Below are 6,000 nucleotides of genomic sequence, written 5' to 3'. Positions count from 1 at the left end.
AGAAACTGGAAACTACTATTCAATCCTAATACAAAATATTTGTGTCAGTTTGGTCCTATGGGCCCGGACTAATTACATGCGGTACGAGGTCATCATTTTTAAAATAGTATATGAACTAACCTTAGTATAAGAAGAGGGAAACAAACTTTAAAATAACATATCTCCAAACTATAAGTCGGATTTTATATATTCAGAATGTGATTAGTTTTCGAAGGTTTGATCTTCACGATATTAGTTTAGCTAATAATCAATTCATTTTCCATAATGTAATGTAGTGCATATTGAAAAAAACGGGGGTCTAATAACACCACCCAATATTTCGCTTAGCAATCTGTATGGACAAACTCCGAAATATTTTCTAGAGAATCAACTAGACAGTCAGACTCAATCTAGGTAAAAGTATCTCAAGGAGTTAATATCTCAATCTCTCGATTTAATCTTACTCAAGCAAACTGCAAGTCTTAATTAAAGAGAGATAACTTGGATGGTACCAAAATCCAAGGATCAATCAATATCAATCAACAACCGTTAGGTCGGACTCTCCAATTGATTGATCTAACGCACAACCTGTATTATTTCAATTATAAAGATAAAACAATTTAATGCGGAAATTGAAATAACACAGACACTAGAAATTTTGTTAACGAGGAAACCGCAAATGCAGAAAAACCTCGAGACCTAGTCCAGATTGAACTCACACTGTATTAAGCCGCTACAGATACTAGACTACTCCAAGCTAACTTCGGACTGGACTGTAGTTGAACCCCAATCAATCTCCCACTGATCCAAGGTACAGTTATGCTACTAAACCTCTGATCCCAGCAGGATACTGCGCACTTGATTCCCTTAGCTGATCTCACCCACAACTAAGAGCTGCTACGACCCAAAATCGCAGGCTTTAACAATAAACAAATCTGTATCCCACAGACAAGTCTATCAAAGGATCAATCTGTCTCCTACAGAAAAACCCTAAAGTTTTTGTTCCGTATTTTGATAATAATCAAGGTGAACATGAACCAATTGATACCCGAAGAACATCCTAGAGTTATCAATCACCTCACAACAATCTTAACTGTATGGTATCGAAACAAGATGTTGTGGAATCACAAACGATGAGACGATGGTGTTTGTGATTACTTTTTATATCTTGCCTATCAGAGATATCAAATCTCAAGCCAAACAATATGATTGTACTCGTATGATAGAAGATGCAAGATCTGGTCACGAAACTACGATAAAAGTAGTATCGGTCTGGCTTCACAATCCCAATGAAGTCTTTAAGTCCTTTAACCCGGTTTGAGAAAAGAAAACCAGAGGGTTTAAGGAGAATCGACTCTACGATGCAAACTAGTATCACACATAAGGTGTGGGGATTAGTTTTGCACAATACTAGATGTCTCCTAAATATAGTCTTTCAAATCAGGGTTTTGCCTTGGTTACAAAGCAAAAAATATCCACCGTTAGATGAAAACCTGATTTAGATTCAAGCTAATATTTCTCAACCATTAGATCGAAACTTAGCTTGTTATACACACTTGAACTACACGCCTTTAGGTTTGTTAACCGTACCCAAACGTGTGTATTGTTGGTTCAATAATAGTCAACCAAAAGGTTAGCCATATGAGCATTTCATATCAACCATGTTCTTCTTCAGGATAACTAGTTCAAATGACTCATATGAACTAGTTAAGAGAGTTGTTCAATTGCAAGGAAATCTCATGTAATACACAAGACACAGTTGAAGTAAAGATGAGTTGATTCACTCGAATCGGTTCATGAACTTTTATAGCCACGGTTTGCAAACTGCATTCCTTAGTCTTTATAAGTTTAAGTTCAGAAATCATCTTCGGATATATAACCTTTCTCAAGTTCGCAGACTAGGTTCGCGGACTTAAGCAACCGGTAGAGTTTACAAACTCCAACAGAAAATCTCGGCAAAGACTTTCCGTCGGTTCGCGGACTGGGTTCGAGGACGCAGCTAGTTCGTCAACTCCAGCAGAATTTCTTGGGATCAGAAGTTCGGCAGTTCGTGGATTGAGTTCGCGTACTTGGCTCACGCCATTCTCCGGTTTCTCTTGATCAACAAAGTTCACAAACTTTGGTTCAAGGAATAGGACTTATTCATAAATGTGTTTCCATAACAATGTTCATGTCCACCATTGGTTATGTAATCTAAACTCTCATTTCAATCATTGAAACATTCTTAGAGGACGTTATATATTTGTTACACCATTTCTCGTCAAAGCAGTTTTCAAAGTGATTGAAACATATCATGACTTTCGTCACTAGGTAAAGGTAAACTTGATCGAAGCGAAAAGCCTACCAACACATATTTCGAGATATAGATAGGCGAGGTATACTCGGCTAGAAATACCAAATGTGTATAATCCAAGTCTATATATATATAGCATACGACTTCTTGTCTCAAAGAGTAGGAGATAGAGTAGATAGACTTTTGAGTGACAGATAAGTTCAAGTCTTCACATACCTTTTTGTCGAGAAGTTCCACCGGTTCCTTGAGTAGTTTTTCTTCTTGTATGATGAATCGCCATGAAGTCCTTGAGATCAACTACACTTTTCTATCCTAGTCCGAGACTTAGCTATAATAGACTAGAAATCAAGACTTATAGTTTTGATCACTAACATTGGCAAACAAGCTTGAGATAGCAACGCATGTGAGGTCGACCGAGCAATGCTCTAATAATCTCCCCCTTTGTCAATTTTAGTGACAAAACTATCAATACATATGGAATACAAAAAAGATAAATAAACTTTAGTGGCTCCTATTCCATAGTCTAATCTTCAACATTCCTTGAAATCTTCGTCACTTCCAAGTACTCCAATGATCCCAAAGGTTGTAAGTTTAGTATCACCGTTGTTGAAGATCCGTAGCTATAACAATGAGAAAGCATCGGCATCAATCGTTGTTATACAGTGTCAAAGTCCAATTGTATCACAACTTCAACAATAATACTATGGTGATATGTATCACTCCCTCTTAGTCAATACTCCATCTCACATGGAAACCACTCCCCCTTACACAATGATCCGAGAACCATATGTATTTGTAGTGTGAACTATATATTAATTCTCCCCCTTTTTGTCAATAAAATTGGCAAAGGTACAAGAACGGGATCATAATGAAATTTCCGTAAGAGACATTTCATTACCAAAAGAAGAATACATACCAACTTAATTTAGATGCAATCATATAGACGAAGCTAATAGCATTCATCAAGGAGTTTAAAGATACAAGATAACCCCTCTAATATTCGACAGCCGCACTCCCCACAAAGATATGGCAATTAAGCACAAGTTCAAAAGAACTCTCCCCCATTTGATGTCATTCCCGAAACAACAACAAGAGCGACCTTAATTTCAAAAGAAAAGAATGATTTTATTGGACACCAAAAACCATGAGAATGATTTCCTATATCCAAAAACTCAATTAAATTAATCACAAGTAAACCCATGATTAATTTAATCGGAATACGCAATCAAATTAAACACACAAGGTGATCAACTTAATTAATTATGCTCAACATAATAAAACTTACGGAATATATGACTAACATAACCATTAGACAATGATTAGGATAGTCGTTCATATACTCAACACAAAGGCTTATGGAATATATGAATACTCAACTAGACTAATCACAAGAGAACCCGTAATTAATATAATTGGAATACACAATCAAACTAATCACAAAAGTAATCAATTTAATTGTCAATTGTTTTGCTCGACATAAGATAACTTACAGAGCAATAACTAAATAATCAAACGAGATGATTAATTTAGTTCAAAATGCTCGACATAACATCCTCACGGAACAACCAACAAAGCCAATCATAAAATAATCAACTTCGTTGTATCGTGCTCAACATAAGACACATTACATAGCCTCACAGTAATACATAAGATATGGATCAATAAAGATCTTTACTGTGGAATATACAAGGATTCATTATATCTTCCATCATTATATTCATAACAACATTAATAGACATAATCCTTGAAAACAAAAGATTTTAACATATCTTCCATCAAATAATTGACAATATAGGCTCAACTTTTGTATTTGCCAAAAGTCTATTCATCCTTTAATCAGTAGTGAATACCAATTCATGAATGACTTTACTTTTGACAATATATGGGACCTTCAAGTTCACGGATGCAACCATACATATCCCATAACAAATTACAATATAACAAATCACAAAGATTAATACTGCAAAAACATCATCCTCCAAATATTTTTAGAATTTTAAACCCAAAAACCTAAAAAAAAAAACAAGAAGATGAAAAATAATAGCTCTGTGTAGTCACAATCATTGCTATTCAAGCACTAGTTATTCTTCCAACTAAGCCAAAAAGAAGACATACAAGCTAAAGAAAAAAAAACTCCATTGATATGCCCGAACACGAACTAATATCACATGGACGGTTCATGATCCTCATGAGTCATAGGGTCTTTGAGCTTGTGATCAACATGTACCATTGTATCATCGGAGAGATGATTCTCTTTGCGAAGATCATTGATTTGATGTTTTATGAGACCAATGTCAGAGACAACCTTTTCCAACTCAGTTTTCAATTTATCAAGACCTTTTAGACTATAAATGAGTTGTTGTTTTGCTTCCCCAAAGTACTTAAGAAAGGCATGAACAACTTCAGCAGAAATCATATCATCCTTCTCAACATCTTCATGATCATAGGCAAAGAAACATGAAGCATTAGGATGACCTTCATCTACAATTGTTCTCTTCCTATTAGATTCAACAACAATCTCTTTGTCAAGGAATCCTTTTGCAAAACCATCGTAGCAAGATGAGGAAGAATACATTCTTGAAAACCCAAAATCCAACCTGGAGTACACGTACGTGACTTGTAACCAAGAGGTCAGATATTTATTCTTGGGGAAGGGTTTTTAGAGTTTCTTAGAACCGTTGACTCGGGCCAGAACAGGTATCCGTTCGAGTACAACATTACCCAAAAGAATAAAACGAAGCACAAAAAATACTTATGCAAGAATGTTTGTGATTGATACTCCAGCTAAAGACGATAAGAAAATAGCTTAGAGAATCAAAAAACATTTTTCCATCAAGTATACCTGACTATATCTCACTCAACCAGGATTTTTGTGAATGAGATTCCACTTTGTGATTAATTAGCACAAGTATGAGCCCTGAGCTTATCAAACGACCGTAGATTACGGTTGACTCTCCTTTTCAAAAGTCTTGAGGAAAAACGATTATGATGTGAAAAGTTAGCATAAAATTTGCTATCATCAAAATAAGATGCATAGTTTTTATTTTTACTTGAAGTAGCTCGGCCAGGGAAATTTGACAACCTGTTGATGATCTCTTTATAACCTTCAATTATCATTTTTAGATTGTCTTCGCCATCTTTGCTTCTTTCTTATGGTTCTTTTTTCACATCGAGAACAACATCATTTCCCTTTCTATCATAAGAATATTTATGAACTCTTCTTTGATGAACTGATTTAGGAAGACTGTCTCTCCTTTGAATATTTGAGGAACATCTTGAACTGACCTTCCTGGTATAGAACACAGGGCGAGTACTAAAGCCAATTGGTTTAGACATGTGAATGTCAGTTACACCTTCAAGAATAAAATCTAAGGTGTGTTGAAGACGATCAAAAGATTTGTCATTCAACCTGGATTTTCTCTCTCGTTCATCATGTCCTTTTGAATTACAAAAGAGGCATACTTTCTGATCAAGGAGGTGATCAGGAGAAACAGCTTTACAACCATTGTTAGGAGACTTCTTCCTCCCATGTTGTATAGAGATTCCTTGATTATAGGAAGACACAATCACATCATTTCTTACAGGAAGGGATTCTGATATTACTTCTGGTTTAGGAACGTTTTCAGTGGTAGCAGAAGTACTTGGTTTATTAGACTGCTTAGAGCATCCTTGAATAGAGAGTTTACTCAAGCGATGTTCAATTTCCAAGGCATCCTTTTTCAGGCTAG

Source organism: Papaver somniferum, chromosome 8, assembly GCF_003573695.1.
Source record: "Papaver somniferum cultivar HN1 chromosome 8, ASM357369v1, whole genome shotgun sequence".
NCBI classification, from domain to species: domain Eukaryota; kingdom Viridiplantae; phylum Streptophyta; class Magnoliopsida; order Ranunculales; family Papaveraceae; genus Papaver; species Papaver somniferum.
This window is presented reverse-complemented; position numbering follows the sequence as displayed.